Source organism: Aquarana catesbeiana, linkage group LG01 (genome assembly GCF_042186555.1).
Source record: "Aquarana catesbeiana isolate 2022-GZ linkage group LG01, ASM4218655v1, whole genome shotgun sequence".
NCBI classification, from domain to species: domain Eukaryota; kingdom Metazoa; phylum Chordata; class Amphibia; order Anura; family Ranidae; genus Aquarana; species Aquarana catesbeiana.
The window spans coordinates 334,835,999-334,853,653 of NC_133324.1; the positions used below are offsets into that span (position 1 = coordinate 334,835,999).

The following is a 17,655-nucleotide window of genomic DNA, read 5'->3' on the forward strand; positions in this document are numbered from 1 at the left end:
ACATAGTTTGGAGATGTTGCAGAGGTTGAGGCGGCAAGCTTTGGAAAGGGATTGGATGCGGGGCCAGGAGAGTTCAGAATCCTGGATAACACTTAGCACCCTGGCATGTGGGGATGGGTGGATGGTTGTGCCATTGCTCTTGACAGAGAAGTCAGGGGAAGAGGCACGTGGGGGAGGAAATATTATGAGCTCGGTTTTGGATAAGTTGAGTTTGAGGAAGTGGTGTGACATCCATACAGACATGTCTGTTAGTAAGTTAGTGATACGTGAGGAGACTGATGGAGTAAGCTGAGGGGTGGAGAGATGGATTTGAATGTCATCAGCGTATACGTTATATTGGAAGCCATGGGAGGCTAACAGCTGACCCAAGGAGGAGGTGTAGATTGAAAATAGGAGAGGTCCAAGGACAGAAACTTGGGAGATCCCGGCGGAGGAAGGAAGAGGAAGTAGAATTGTAGGTGGCTCATAAACAAATAGAGGTACCTAGGTTTTTCCTTGCTGGAGGGTCCAGAATAAAACACCTAAAAAAGGTAAGCTGAAAATTTTAAATATTTTTTATAAGTTATGCTTTGTGAATGGGGACATATATAAAGTAGGTGTTTGATTGACTGCAAAAGTGGAAACACACTTTATGCTTTCTTTACAAAATAAATAAAATGTTCATAGGGGCTAGTTACTGTGGATTTAATGCTGATTGCTGTCATGATCAAAAATTCTTTTTACCTAGAATAAAGTTAGTAAGTGACAATAGCAGAACAAGAAGACCACAACCATTGCATCAGAAATGGCATATTGTTTCTTAAGCCTTATTTTCTCAGGCTAATGTGGTTTAAAAAGACTTTGAATCTTCAGTCATGAAACAGTTGACGTACCTTTAACCCCCTACTTCTTGTTTTGTGCGGTGTGGGAGTCAAAGTTTGCACAGTTGTTGCAAAAGGCTTTGAACTGAAATTCAGTTATAAGGTAAATGTAAAGTATCATTTCTCAGGGTGGGTTTCCTGATGGTGACTACAGTGGAACATATTTGTGTAATGTACATCAGCCTAGCCAGCCACTTGTAGTCTCCATTGGGGGGAGCATGCTAGGCTGAGTGAAAGTGTCTCAAGAGATAGAGGTAACTCTATGTGAACAGACTAAGAGAATCTGAGTGAGAGTTGAAGGCTAAGTTCATGTTAAAAAAAAAAAATACACACATGCACAGGTTTTGCAGGAATGCAAATGTGCATTTTTTCCCCCCACAGGTGTCTGCATTGCATTGTATCTGATCAGTGGAGTGCATCCAATCAGACAGTGGCACTGCTCAGGTATTTTCACACCTGTGGGTGCCGGTGTCCTGCCGAAAAAGGTCCCCCAGCGGATAATGCCCCCCTGTACTGCGCAGGCGCAGAGCTTGCGCAGTACAAAACACTCACTACAGAGCCGCCAAAAATAGCCGAACATAAATAGCTGTGAGTCAGCTGTACACCGCGCGCCTGTGCAATGAACACGACATTGTGCCAGACGATGCCGCAGGCTCCCGATGCTCGTGCTACTCTGCAAGGGGCGGGTGTATTACTCTTATATCGTGTAAGCTGATAACTTAGGGGTGGTTATAAATTCATTGTGTTAGTTACTTAAATAGGTGCAAAACCCGCCCTTCATTTCTTTACACACGCCCCGCAAACAGCTCTGCCCATTAATTTAAAATTCGCCCTGTTCTGTAGCCATCCGCCCCTTACACGATATAACACTAATACACCCGCCCCTTGCAGAGTAGCACGAGCATCGGGAGTGTGCAGCAGCGTCTGGCACAATGTCGTAGTCATTGCTCTGGCGCCGTGTACAGCTCACTCACAGCTGTTCAGCTTCGGTTATTTTCGACAGTTCTGTTGTGGTTTATACTGCGCAAGCGCTGCGCCTGCGCAGTACAGGGGTGTCATTATCCGCCGGTGGGACCTTTCTCGGCAGAACACCAGCTCTCACAATACAATAGCTGGCACTGCAGATTCATCCATCTATGCAGTTCAGCATGGATGGGTGATTTAAAGTGGTTGTAAACCTTTTCTTCTTCTCATTTAACCATTTGCAGAGCTCCCGGGCCACAATGTACTGTGGACAGGCGGCCCGCACAAGCAAAGTTATGTACCTTCATGTCCATGCCTGCTTGTGGGTTTAGGGCTCGCAAATGCGTGCCCCCCCATCAGCAATCCCAGCCAATGGCTGGGATCTGCTGTATACAATCACAACCCAGAGCCCTGTGTTGGTAAACAAATGGTAAAGAATGAATCCAGCAGGAATTCAGCAAAAAAGTTAAGGGAAGAAGTTAATATAAATTTATTAAGGTTCACTAATGGGTAATTATGGGCTAAATGTACTTTAAAAACATTGTTTTTTTTTTTTTATGCAGAACAGTAAGGTTCTCCTCTATTTCTATGTATGGGTACATGTGTTAAGAGTATCTAATCTGTATCTGGATACTCAGATTTCTGTTCTCTCTAAACGCATATAACCCAAATATACCTAAACACATAGGGGGTTATTTACAAAAGGCAAATCCACTTTGCACTGCAAGTGCAAACTACAAGTGCAAAGTGAACTTGAAATTGCACTGAAAGTGCACTTGGAAGTGCAGATCCGAGGGGGACATGCAAGGAAAATAAAAACAGCATTTTAGCTTGCACATGACTGGATGATAAAATCAGCAGAGCTTCCCCTCATTTCAGATCTACCCCTCAGATTTACAGCGACTGCACTTCCAAGTGCACTTTCAGTACAATTTCAAGTGCACTTTGTAATTGTAGTTTGCACTTGTAGTGCAGAGTGGATTTGCCTTTCGTAAATAGCCCCCATAGTGTAAATGACACCATTTAAAGTAAGTACATGCATTTATATGCCTTTAGGAATGTCCTATAAAGACATATAAACACATACTGTATATGTCACTGCCAGTGCGAATGATGCCCAATTTGTGAATGAAATCTACAATAGTAGCTAAATGGCATAATAGTAATGACATACAATAATGTTAATAATCTGAACTACATAATGTTAATGACCTAATAATGGGATGCTCTGCTGAAGTCACTGCTTTCTATTTCAAGCGCTTTTTTATCTACTAAAATGTGAGTGTATTTCCTTTTTTTATAAATAAATATTTTCCAATTTCAAAACGGAATTACGCTATGTGCCTACTTTCCATTTCTCTCTGCAAATATATTATATTGGTGAATCTATCCATTCGGTTTCCTGTCTAATACCCACCCCATTGAGGTTCATTGTCCGAGTTGGTCTTCTGGCTGGAGGTCGTGCCTGCCATGGCAGCTTTCTCTGGGTGTATTGCCCCACAAGCTTGATTGACCCATTGGGTGTATACCTACTTGGGTTCAATCTCTCCGGTAAATCTTTTGACTCTCTCGTGGTGGATCACTAGGGATGAGCCGAACAACCCCCCGGTTAGGTTTGCACCAGAACCTGCGAATGGACCGAAAATTCGCACGAACGTTAGAACCCCATTGATGTCTATGGGACTCGAACGTTCGAAATCAAAAGTGCTCATTTTAAAGGCTAATTTTCATGGTATTGTCCTAAAAAGGGTTTGGGGACCTGGGTCCTGCCCCAGGGGACATGTATCAATGCAAAAAGTTGTAAAAACTGACGTTTTTTCGGGAGCAGTGATTTTAACCAGTTCCCGACCGGCGCACGACGATGTACGTCGGCAGAATGGCACGGCTGGGCAAATGGGCGTACCTGTACGTTCATTTGAATTCCCCACCGTGCCATTGCGTGCGCGCCGCCGGCGGCGCGCGCGCGCTGGCCGGAAGCTCCGTGAGTCGGGTCGCGGGTCCCGTGGACTCGATCACCGCGGGGATACCAGCGATCGCCTCACGGAGAGGACGAACGGGGAGATGCTGATGTAAACAGCATCTCCCTGTTCTGCCTAGTGACCAGTGTCACTGATCACTGCTACCTGTCATTGGGAGCAGTGATCAGTCTAGTGACACATACAGCCCCTCCCCCCTACAGTTAGAAAACACTCCCCTAGTACTGATTAACCCCTCCCTGCCCCCTAGTGGTTAACCCCTTCACTGCCAGTGTCATTTACACAGTAATCAGTGCATTTTTAATCGCACTGATCACTGTATAAATGACAATGGTCCCAAAAATGTGTCAAAAATGTCCGACATGTCCACCATAACGTCGCAGTCACAATAAAAATCGCTGATCGCCGCCATTACTAGTAAAAAAAAAATATTAATAAAAATGCCATAAAACTATCCCCTATTTAGTAAACGCTATAACTTTTGTGCAAACCAATCAATAAATGCTTATTGCGATTTTTTTTTACCAAAAATATGTAGAAGAATACCTATCGGCCTAAACTGAGGAAAAAAAATGTTTTTTTATATATTTTTGGGGGATATTTATTATAGCAAAATGTAAGAAATAATGTGTTTTTTTCAAAATTGTCGCTCTTATTTTGTTTATAGCACAAAAAATAAAAATCGCAGAGGTGATTAAATACCACCAAAAGAAAGCTCTATTTGTGGGAAAAAAAGAACGTCAATTTTGTTTGGGAGCCACGTCGCACGACCGCGCAATTATCAGTTAAAGCGACACGCAGTGCCGAATCGCAAAAAACGCTCTGGTCAGGAAGGGGGTAAATTCTTCCGGGGCTGAAGTGGATAATGATACTTAAAGTAAAAAAAAAAAAAAAAAAGTGAAATATTCCTTTAAATATCGTACCTGGGGGGTGTCTATAGTATGCCTGTAAAGTGGCGCGTGTTTCCTGTGCTTAGAACAGTCCCTGCACAAAATATCTTTTTTAAAGGAAAAAAAGTAATTTAAAACTGCTTGCGGCTTTAATGTAATGTCGGGTCTTGGCAATATGGATGAAAATCAGTGAGACAAACAGCATGGTTACCCCCCAGTCCATTACCAGGCCCTTTGGGTCTTCTATTGATATTAAGGGGAACCCCGCACCCAAATTAAAAAAAGGAAAGGTGTGGGGCCACCAGGCCCTATATACTCTGAACAGCAGTATACAGGCGGTGCAAACAAGACAGGGACTGTAGGTTTGTTGTTAAGTAGAATCTGTTTGTAATTTTGAACTGGTACATTTTTAACGTGTTTAGCTCCAGCCAAAAAATCTTTTTTAAGCTTTTTGGAAAACATAGGGAAGGGTTATCACCCCTGTGACATTTGTTTTGCTGTCTGTGCTCCTCTTCAGAAGATTTCACCTCACTTTTTGTCCCAATTTTTTTTTTGAAAATGTGGGGTTTTTTGTGAAACAAGGATTGGTGATAAAGCATCAGTGGAAAGGAGAAATGTTTTTCCAATATTAACTCTTACAGGAGAGAATTTCCCATCCTAGGGGTAGATTTCATCTCACTTCCTGTTGTCTCCTTCCGTTTGCAAGTAGGAGTCGTTTGTAAGTTAGATGTTTGAAAGTAGGGGCCTGCCCTATATACTCAGCAGAAATTTGGGCCTTAGGTGTTGTTGTGGCCACAACACTGTAAGCCCTCACAGGGCCCCGCTGTGAAATATTAGATCAAAAATTGTAATTACATGCCCCTGTTGAACAGGGGCAGAAAAATTGGGCCTTTGGTGGTGGTGCTGGTACCACAACACTGTAAGTCCTCACTCACTCTTGGTGGGCGCAGAAACGGGCCCTGCTGTGAAATATTAGATCAAGAATTGTAATTACATGCCCCTGTTGAACAGGGGCAGAAAAATTGGGCCTTTGGTGGTGGTGCTGGTGCCACAACACTGTAAGTCCTCACTCGCTCTTGGTGGGCGCAGAAACGGGCCCTGCTGTGAAATATTAGATCAAGAATTGTAATTACATGCCCCTGTTTAACAGGGGCTGAAAAATTGGGCCTTTGGTGGTGGTGGTGGTGCTGGTGCCACAACACTGCAAGTCCTCACTCGTTCTTGGTGGGCGCAGAAACGGGCCCTGCTGTGAAATATTAGCTCAAGAATTGTAATTACATGCCCCTGTTGAACAGGGGCTGAAAAATTGGGCCTTAGGCACTGGTGCTGGTGCCACAACACTGCAACCCCTCACAGATACTCTAGTTGGAACGCAGGAACGTGCCCTGCTGCAAAGTATTGCATCAAAAATTGTAATTACACGCCCCTGTTAAACAGGGGCTGAAAAATTGGGCGTTAGGCACTGGTGCTGGTGCCACAACACTGCAACCCCTCACAGATACTCTAGTTGGAACGCAGGAACGTGCCCTGCTGCAAAGTATTGCATCAAAAATTGTAATTACACGCCCCTGTTAAACAGGGGCTGAAAAATTGGGCCTTAGGCACTGGTGCTGGTGCCACAACACTGCAACCCCTCACAGATACTCTAGTTGGAAAGCAGGAACGAGCCCTGCTGCAAAGTATTGCATCAAAAATTGTAATTACACGCCCCTGTTAAACAGGGGCTGAAAAATTGGGCCTTAGGCACTGGTGCTGGTGCCACAATACTGCAACCCCTCACAGAAACTCTAGTTGGAACGCAGGAACGAGCCCTGCTGCAAAGTATTGCATCAAAAATTGTAATTACACGCCCCTGTTAAACGGGGGCTGAAAAATTGGGCCTTAGGCACTGGTGCTGGTGCCACAACACTGCAACCCCTCACAGAAACTCTAGTTGGAACGCAGGAACGAGCCCTGCTGCAAAGTATTGCATCAAAAATTGTAATTACACTCCCCTGTTAAACAGGGGCTGAAAAATTGGGCCTTAGGCACTGGTGGCGGCACCCAGAGCCAAAAATGTTCTTACAAGCTATCAGTTGAGGAGGAAGAGGATAATTACTCAGGATAGTCACTCAGCATCAGCATAGGCAGTCTTTGAAGGGATCTGAGATTTCAAAAAAAATTATTCGGTTACATCAGCATCAGGTGCTTGGTAGCTGGTGGTGATCCAAGACTGATTCATTTTTTATGAAGGTCAGTCGATCGACCGAGTCGGTGGACAGACGCACCCTGTGATCGGTTACAAAGCCTCCAGCAGCACTAAATGTGCATTCTGAAAGAACGCTGGATGCAGGACAGGCCAGTAGCTCAATTGCATACTGTGCAAGCTCTGGCCAGTGATCCATCCTCAAGACCCAGTAACCCAGAGGATTTTCGGTGGGAAAGGTGTCCAAGTCAGATATTGCCCCTAGGTATTCCTGCACCATGTAAAACAGACGCTGGCGATGGTTGCTGGAATACCTTGGGACTGCGGACTAAAAAATTGTCTGAACGCATCGGTCAGACGGCCACCTTTTCCACCGCTCCTTCTTTGACTGACCGAAGCCTCAACAACACGTTGTTCAGAAACAGGAGTTTGTAACCTCCCAGTCTCTGGGAACGCATTGCACAGACCTTTCTGCAAGGCCTCCCGGAGATGTTTCATCCTCTGCTCCCTCTGCGACGGCAAGATAAGGTCCGCAACCTTACCCTTGTAACATGGATCAAGGAGGGTTGCCAGCCAGTATTGGTCCTTCTCCTTGATACCACGAATACGAGGATCCTTACGCAGGCTTTGCAGGATCAGGGAGGCCATGCAGCGTAGGTTTGCTGAGGCATTCGGTCCGGAGTCCTCTGGGTCACTAAGGACGACATGGTCCGCAGCCACCTCCTCCCAGCCACGTACAAGTCCATGTGTTTCTTGGGACTGATCCCTTAAAGACTGCTGCTAATGCTGAGTGCCAGGCTCCACCTCCATACTGACACAATCCTCCTCCTCCACCTCGTCCTCTTCCTGTGTGATCGGCGGGCGTGCAGGAACACTGTCTGGATAAAGGGGGCCTTGAGAGCTAAGGAAGTCCTCCTCTTCCTGCCTCTGTTCTGCCTCAAGTGCCCTGTCCATTATTCCACGCAGCGTGTGCTCCAACAGGTGGACAAGGGGGATAGTGTCACTAATGCATGCACTGTCACTGCTCACCATCCTCGTGGCCTCCTCAAATGGTGACAGGACAGTGCATGCATCCCTGATCATGGCCCACTGGCGTGGGGAAAAAAAAACAAGCTCCCCTGACCCTGTCCTGGTGCCATAGTCGCACAGGTACTCATTGATGGCCCTCTGCTGCGTGTGCAGCCGCTGCAGCATGGCCAACGTTGAGTTCCACCTGGTCGGCATGTCACAGATTAGGCGGTTCTTGGGCAGGTTAAACTCCTTTTGGAGGTCCGTCAGCCGAGCACTGGCATTATATGACCGGCGGAAATGCACACAGACTTTCCTGGCCTGCCTCAGGACATCCTGTAAGCCCGGGTACCTGCCCAAGAACCGCTGCACCACCAAGTTAAGGACGTGAGCCAAACAGGGCAAATGGGTCATTTGTCCCTGTCGGAGGGCAGAGAGGAGGTTGGTGCCATTGTCGCAAACCACCATTCCTGCCTTAAGTTGGCATGGCGTTAACCACCTCTGAACCTGCCCCTGCAGGGCTGACAGAACCTCTGCCCCAGTGTTGCTCCTGTCCCCCAAGCACACCAGCTCAAGCACCACATTGCATCTTTTGGCCTGCGTACTTGCGTAGCCCCTTGAAAGCCTACGGAGCACAGCTGGTTCCAAGGACAAAGCACAGGAAGAGGCCATGGAGGAAGAAGAAGAGGAGGGGGTGGAGGAGAGAGGTGTGTCACAATCATTAACATTTTGGAGGTGTGATGGCAGAACAACCTCCAACACTACTGCACCTTGTCCTGCATCCTTCCCAGCTGCCAGTCACCCAATGTTCGGTGAAACTTAGGTGACGTCCCTGTCCATGCCTGCTGGACCATGAGTCAGCGGTAATATGCACCTTACCGCTGACCGCCCTGTCCAGCGAGGCATGGGCATTGCCTTCCACATGCTGGTAGAGAGCCGGAATCGCCTTCCGTGAGAAAAAGTGGCGTTTGGGTACCTGCCACTGAGGAACTGCACATTCCACAAACTCACGGAAGGGGGCAGAGTCTACCAACTGAAAAGGCAGCAGTTGAGGTGCTACCAATTTTGCCAAGCTAGCATTCAACCGCTGGGCATGTGGATGGCTGGGAGCGAACTTCTTTCAGCGGTGCAGCAGCTGGGGCAGGGAAATTTGCCTGGTACAATCTGACGTCGGTGTACCGAAAGCAGATTGCCCACAAGTACTTGGCTGTGACACACCTAATTCTACACCTACATTCCTCTCAGTGCAGGTCTCAGAGAGGACTGAAGGTATAGTGGGGTTGGAGATCTCAGCTGATAAGGAGCAAGGAGAGGTCCTCTTTGTTCTTTGGTGTGGGTCTTTTAGATACGCTTGCCAACGAACTGCATGGCAGGTCAACATATGTCTGGTCAAGCATGTGGTGCCCAAGCGGGAGATGTTTTGGCCACGTGAGATACGCTTGAGACATATGTTGCAAATAGCACTGGTGCGATCTGATGCACTCGTCTCAAAAAAGGCCCACACCAAAGAACTTTTTGAATAATGCGCAGAGACTGCAGCGCCCTGCACATGCGGAGCTTTGGGGTGTGATGCAGTCAGTGTGCTGCCCTTAGGCTGGCCCCTGGAGGGCATCCTGCCTCGTTGGTGATGTGCCTCCTCCTCCTCTCTCCTATCAGGCACCCACGTTGAGTCAGTGACCTCATCATCCTCTCCCTCCTCATCACTGGAGCAAACCTGGCAGTATGTTGCAGCAGGGGGAGCATGACTGCCAGATTGCTGTCCTTCTTGGGCACCCCCTCTGTCCGTGCTCATGTTACTGCCTTCATCTAGCTCAGTATCATCATCAGAGCCTTCCAAACGCTGGGCATCCTCCTGAAGCATGTACCCAACACTGTGGTCAAACAGTTCGAGGGACTCCTCAGGAGGACATGGTGGGGCTAGGGAAGGAGTCACTGATGACATTGAGCCGAGGGAAGAGGCCGCTGCTTTGCCAGACAAAGTACCCTGAGCATGGGTGAGAGAGGATGAGGAGGATGAGGACGGCTTGGTCATCCACTCGACCAAGTCTTCCGCATGTTGCGGCTCAACACGGCCAGCTGCTGAAAAAAAGGCCAAGCGTGTCCCACGGCCACGGGCTGATGAGTATGCACCGTCTCCACGACCAGCACTGTTGCCTCTAGACACAGAGCCTGCTTGCCCTCTTTTATTGGCTTGTGACTGTCTGCCTCTCCTTGTTGGCCTTCCAGACATACTAATGGCCTGTAGCTGCACTAAGCTGGGATATATATATATATATATATATATATATATATATATATATATATATATATATATACTGATACTGCAGCTAGAAAAATCAACTGCCTGCCTGTAGTATGAGAACACCACCAACCTTCTACAGGTATCTTTAGCTGAACACTGTGCAGAGCTCGCCAAAAAATAACTTGTAGCTTATTTAGCTGCCTGCGGTAGTGATAGGATCAGGAAAACACCACCAACCTTCTACAGGTAGCTTTAGGTGAACACTGTGCAGGGCTCGCACTACACTAACTTGTAGCTTATTTAGCTGCCTGCTGTAGTGATAGGATCAGGAAAACACCACCAACCTTCTACAGGTAGTTTTAGGTGAACACTGTGCAGAGCTCGCCAAAAAATAACTTGTAGCTTATTTAGCTGCCTGCGGTAGTGATAAGATCAGGAAAACTCCACCAACCTTCTACAGGTAGCTTTAGGTGAACACTGTGCAGAGCTCGCACTACACTAACTTGTAGTTTATTTAGCTGCCTGCTGTAGTGATAGGATCAGGAAAACACCACCAACCTTCTACAGGTAGCTTTAGGTGAACACTGTGCAGAGCTCGCCAAAAAATAACTTGTAGCTTATTTAGCTGCCTGCGGTAGTGATAGGATCAGGAAAACACCACCAACCTTCTACAGGTAGCTTTAGCTGAACACTGTGCAGAGCTCACCAAAAAATAACTTTTAGCTTATTTAGCTGCCTGCGGTAGTGATAGGATCAGGAAAACACCACCAACCTTCTACAGGTAGCTTTAGCTGAACACTGTGCAGAGCTTGCCAAAAAATAACTTGTAGCTTATTTAGCTGCCTGCGGTAGTGATAGGATCAGGAAAACACCACCAACCTTCTACAGGTAGCTTTAGCTGAACACTGTGCAGAGCTCGCACTACACTAACTTGTAGCTTATTTAGCTGCCTGCGGTAGTGATAGGATCAGGAAAACAGCACCAACCTTCTACAGGTAGCTTTAGGTGAACACTGTGCAGAGCTCGCCAAAAAATAACTTGTAGCTTATTTAGCTGCCTGCGGTAGTGATAAGATCAGGAAAACACCACCAACCTTCTACAGGTAGCTTTAGGTGAACACTGTGCAGAGCTCGCACTACACTAACTTGTAGCTTATTTAGCTGCCTGCGGTAGTGATAGGATCAGGAAAACACCACCAACCTTCTACAGGTAGCTTTAGGTGAACACTGTGCAGAGCTCGCACTACACTAACTTGTAGCTTATTTAGCTGCCTGCGGTAGTGATAGGATCAGGAAAACACCACCAACCTTCTACAGGTAGCTTTAGGTGAACACTGTGCAGAGTTCGCCAAAAAATAACTTGTAGCTTATTTAGCTGCCTGCGTTAGTGATAGGATCAGGAAAACACCACCAACCTTCTGCAGGTAGCTTTAGCTGAACACTGTGCAGAGCTCGCAAAAAAATAACTTGTAGGTTTAGCTGAACACTGTGAGGAGGACGCACTACACTAACTTGTAGCTTTAGCTGAACACTGTGCAGAGGTCGCACTACACTAACTTGTAGTTTTAGCTGATCACTGTGAGGAGGACGCACAGCACTAACTTGTAGCTTTAGCTGAACACTGTGAGGAGGACGCACTACCCTAACTTGTAGCTTTAGCTGAACACTGTGCAAAGGTCACACTAAACTAACTTGTAGCTTTAGCTGAACACTGTGAGGAGGACGCACTACACTAACTTGTAGCTTTAGCTGAACACTGTGCAGAGATCTCACTACACTAACTTGTAGTTTTAGCTGAACACTGTGGGGAGGATGCACTACACTAACTTGTAGCTTTAGCTGAACACTGTGAGGAGGACGCACTACCCTAACTTGTAGCTTTAGCTGAACACTGTGCAGAGGTCGCACTACACTAACTTGTAGTTTTAGCTGAACACTGTGAGGAGGAGGCACTACGCTAACTTGTAGCTTTAGCTGAACACTGTGTAGAGGTCTCACTACACTAACTTGTAGTTTTAGCTGAACACTGTGGGGAGGACGCACTACACTAACTTGTAGCTTTAGCTGAACACTGTGAGGAGGACGCACTACCTTAACTTGTAGCTTTAGCTGAACACTGTGCAGAGGTCGCACTACACTAACTTGTACTTTTAGCTGAACACTTTGAGGAGGACGCACTACCCTAACTTGTAGCTTTAGCTGAACACTGTGCAGAGGTCACACTAAACTAACTTGTAGCTTTAGCTGAACACTGTGAGGAGGACGCATTACCCTAACTTGTAGCTTTAGCTGAACACTGTGCACTACACTAACTTGTAGTTTTAGCTGAACACTGTGCAGAGGTCACACTAAACTAACTTGTAGCTTTAACTGAAGACTGTGAGGAGGACACACTACACTAAATGTAAATAATCTAGCTGCCTGACTGTGGTACTAATAGGATCAAAAGAACACCAGCAATTTTCTTCAGGTAGCTGTAAATACTGTAACAAGACAAGCCTGCCTGTCAGTAGGAAGATAACAGGAACGGATCTAGCTAAACTGAACACAGTGTATATATATATATATATATATATATATATATATATATATATATATATATACAACATCTGGGATGCATATATATATATACACAATACACTGTAAGTGCAGCTAACTGACTGACTGTCCTGCCTAATCTAGCTAACTCAAATGAAATGACACTGTCTCTCTGTCTATCTAAGCACAGTGCAGGCGGCCTTATATAGTGTGGGGCGTGTTCTAAACCGCCTGAGCCATAATTGGCCAAAGCCACCCTGGCTTTGGCCAATTACAGCTCTCTCTACCGACGGCGCTGTGATTGGCCAAGCATGCGGGTCATAGTGCATGCTTGGCCAATCATCAGCCAGCAATGTACTGCGATGCTGCAGTGAATTATGGGCCGTGACGCGCCACACGAATTTGGCCCATATCGTTCGCAATTTGATGAACGATCGAACAGCTGATGTTCGAAGAAAAGCTCATCCCTATGGATCACATACCAACAAGCTCTGGCATGTTTTGTTGCTATATACCACATTGATGCTCAGTTCACTTTTCAACCACTTCGAATCGAGTTTTGGATATTTTTATTCTTATATTGTTTGGCTCACTTTCACAGTTTTGCTTCAATCATTAGTGATTCATTTATTGGACATTATTCTTGGACTTTGCTTATATCTTATATGTCTCATTATTAGCATATATTGAATATTAAATTTGGTTTATCATCATTTTTATTTCACGATCTACTATATATGTGCACTGTGTTTTATCTGTATATGTGTATATGTACACTGTCCTATATATTTTTTCTCAGTTTTTTCTGAGATTAATCATTATAAGCGCTGCATTGTTTCTTCACATAATGACATAATAGTAGCTAATACAGCTACTGACAGCAGATACAACAGTAGGCCGAAAAGGTTGTGTTCTGCAAACCTTGGAAAAAGGACATTGTATATAGGGTCACTTCTGTAGATACTAAAGACAAGCCTGTTGCCATCCCCGACCCCACCATTAAGTTGGCAAGAGACTGTTTGCAACTGTTCAATTGAGAATCCTCCACAACTTAGACAATGGATAGAGAGACTTGCATTTTTGAAGATGTTTATGGTTTGCAAATCATTTAAAGTGTATGTTACCCCAACACTTCATATTTCATGTGTCTGTTCTATCATATAATTGTGTTAAAATGATCCTGTTCTCTATGCATTGCTTCCTTTATAAGAAATATCTGGCTATCCTTCCTTTCCTATTTCAAAGTGACCATTAGGGATGAGCTTTCTGTTCGGGTCGAACATGAGTTCAACTCGAACATTGGCCTTTTGTGAATTTGTGGAATGTGGCAGGTTCCTAAACGCTTTTTCTTTTCACAGAAGGCCATTCTGGCTCTCTACCCGCATGTGGAAGGCAATGTCTTGGCCTCGTTGGACAGGGCGGTCAGCAGGAGGTGCATATTACCACTGACTCATGGTCCAGCAGGCATGGACAGGGAGGTTACCTTTCTTTCACGGCGCACTGGGTAACTCTGCTGGCAGCTGGGAAGGATGCAGGACAAGGTTCTTCTTCCTCTATGGCCTCTTCCTCTGCAGATTTGTCCTCGGAACCAGCGGTTCTCCCTAGGCATTCAAGGGGCTATGCAAGCACTCAGGCAAAAAGATGGCATGCGGTGCTTGAGTTGGTCTGCTTAGGGGCCACACTGGGGCAGAGATTGTCAGCTCTGCAGGGGCAGACTCAAGGTGGTTGATGCCACACCAGCTTCAGCCAGGAATGGTTGTTTGTGACAATGGCACCAACCTCCTCTCCGCCCTCCGACAGGAACACTTGACCTATGTTCCCTGTTTGGCTCACGTCCTTAATTTGGTGGTGCAGCAGTTCTTGTGCAGGTACCCGGGCTTACAGGATCTCCTGAGGCAGACCAGGAAAGTCTGTGGGCATTTCTGCCGGTCATATAATGCCAGTGCTCGGCTGGCTGACCTTCAAAAGGAATGAAACCTGCCCAAGAACTGCCTCATTTGTGACATGCCCACCAGGTGGAACTCAACGTTGGCAATGCTGCAGTGGCTGCACATGCAGCAGAGGGCCATCAATGAGTATCTGTGTGAGTATGGCTCCAGGACAGGGTCAGGGGAGCTTGTTTTTTTTTCCCCACGCCAGTGGGCCATGATCAGGGATGCATGCACTGTCCTGTCACCATTTAAGGAGGCCACGAGGATGGTGAGCAGTGACAGTGCATGCATCAGTGACACTGTACTCCTTGTCCACCTGTTGGAGCACACGCTGCGTGGAATAATGGACAGGGCACTTGAGGCAGAACAGAGAGGAAGAGGAGGACTTCCTTACCTCTCAAGGCCCCCTTTATCCAGACAGTATTCCTGCGGGCCCGCCGATCACACATGAGGTGGAGCCTAGCACTCAGCATCAGCAGCAGTCTTCAAGGGATCGTTTTCAGTCCCCAGAAACCCATGGACTTGTATGTGGCTGGGAGGAGGTGGCTGTGGATCATGTCATCCTTAGTGACCCAGAAGACTCCGGATCAAATGCCTCAGCAAACCTTCGCTGCATGGCCTCCCTGATCCTGCAAAGCCTGGGAGAAGGACCCTCGAATTCGTGGTATCAAGGAGAGGGATCATTACTCGCTGGCAACCCTTCTTGATCCACGTTACAAGGGTAAGGTTGCGGAACTTATCCAGCCTTCGCAGAGGGAGCAGAGGATGAAACATCTTCAGGAGGCCTTGCAGAAAGGTTTGTGCAATGTGTTTCCAGAGCCTGAAAGGTTACAATTCCCTGGTCCTCCTGGACAACGTGTTGCTGAGGCTTCGGTCAGTCACAGAAGGAGCAGTGGAGAAGGTAGCCATCTGACCGTTGCGTTCAGACAATTCTTTAGTGCGCAGCCCCAAGGTCTGATCGGTTCCAGCAACCATCGCCAGCGTCTGATTTACATGGTGCAGGAATACCTAGGGGCAAGATCAGACTTGGAGACCTTTCCAACCAAAAATACACTGGGTTACTGGGTCTTGAGGAGGGATCACTGGCCAGAGCTTGCACAATATGCAATTTAGCTACTGGCCTGTCCTGCCTCCAGCGTTCTTTCTGAACGCACATTCAGTGCTGCTGGAGGCTTTGTAACCGATCAGAGTGCGCTTGTCCACAGACTCAGTTGATCGGCTCACTTTCATAAAAATGAATCAGTCTTGGATCACCAGCTACCAAGCACCTGATGCTGATGTAACCTATGAATTTTTCAATGAATGTGAGATCCCTTGAAGACTGCCTATGGTGAGTGACTATCCTATTCCTCCTCAATGTTCATGTTGATAGCTTCTAAGAACATTTTTGTTTCAGAGCACCACCACCAGTGCCTAAGGCCCAATTTTTCTGCCTCTGTTTATCAGCGGTGTATAATTATAATTTTTGCTGTAATATTTCGCAGCAGGGCTAGTTCTTGCGCTCAACTAGAGTATCTGTGAGGGATTGCAGTGTTGTGGTACCACCACCAGTGCCTAAGGCCCAACTTTTCTGCCCCTGTTTAACTTGATATAATATTTCACAGCAGGGCCCGTTCCAGCGCCCACCATATATAGTATATATAGGCGGTCCCCTACTTTCAAACATCCGACTTACAAATGAGAGGAAATCTACCCCTAGGAAGGGAAATTCTCTCCTGTAACCCCAAATTTTCAAAATCCAATTGTCATTGGGATAGAAAGTGAGGTGAAATCTTCTGAACAGGGGCACAGACAGCAAAACAAATGTTACAGGGGTAATAACCCTTCCCTATGTTATCCAAAAAGCTTAAAAATAGATTTTTTGGCTGGAGCTACACTTACAAAATATACCTGTTCCAAATTACAAACAGATTCAACTTAAGAACAAACTTACAGTACCTGTCTTGTTTGTAACCTGGGGACCGCCTGTATACTGCTGTTCAGAGTATATAGGGCCTGGGGGTCCCACGCCTTTTCTTTTTTTAAATTGGGTACGGTACCCTTAATATCCATACAAGACCCAAAGGGCCTGGTAATGGGCTTGGGGGGGGGGGGGGTACCCGTGCCGTTTATCTCAATTTTCATTCATATTGGCGGGACCCGACATTACATTACAGCCGCAAACAGTTTTAAATTACTTTTATTCCTTTAAAAATGTCATTTTGTGCAGGGACTGATCTAAACACAGGAAACACGCGCCACTTTACAGGCATACTATAGACACCCCCCAGGTACAATATTTAAAGGAATATTTCACTTTTATTTTTCACTTTAAGCATTATTAAAATCACTGCTCCCAAAAAAAGTCAGTTTTTAAAAGTTTTTTTTGCATTGATACATGTCCCCTGGGGCAGGACCCGGGTCCCCAAACACTTTTTAGGACATTAACTTGCATATTAGCCTTTAAAATTTGCACTTTTGATTTTTCATGTTCGGGTCCCATAGACTTTATTGGTGTTCGAATGTTCGCGCGAACTTTCGGTCCGTTTGCATGTTCTGCTGCGAACCGAACCGGGGGGTGTTCGGCTCATCCCTACTGACCATGCTAGGCATGGAAACACATCCAACCCCGTGTGGTCAGTTTGCTTCTTTGCAAAGCCCCATGCCCTGCTCTTGCTTGGAGAAAGGTGTACTACTGCTTCTCTGCCTCCTGTTTACATGCCCAGCTATTCACTGAGAAAATCAGTGTACTGCTGGTTCTTTGCCTCATGCTTACATGCCTCCCTGCCCAGCTCTTTGCTAGGAAGATCACTGTACTGCTGTTTCTCTGCCACCTGCTAACATAACCCCCAGCATAGATTTCCACTGGGAAGATCAGTCTACTACTGCTTCTCTGCTCCCTGCTGACATGCATCTCCTGCCCAGCTCCTCACTGGGAAGACCAGCGTACCGCTTTTTCCCTGCCTCCTGCTAAAGCCCCCCCTCCACACACCTCTTCACTAAACAAAGCTATGTACTGGTATTTCTCTGCTTCTTGCCACCTGCCCAGCTTTTTACTAGGAAGATATTAGTGCACAGCAGTTT

General features: G+C 46.4%; 1 long non-coding RNA gene across 1 annotated transcript in view; it reads left to right on the forward strand.

Annotated features, from left to right (window-relative positions):
• Positions 1-256: 256 nt before the first annotated feature.
• The window catches only part of LOC141145194 (uncharacterized), a 76,609-nt gene continuing 59,210 nt past the window's right edge, over positions 257-17,655 (forward strand). The window contains exon 1 of the long non-coding RNA XR_012244525.1: positions 257-530. This is a non-coding gene — a long non-coding RNA (uncharacterized lncRNA). The remainder of the gene's footprint in view (positions 531-17,655) is intronic.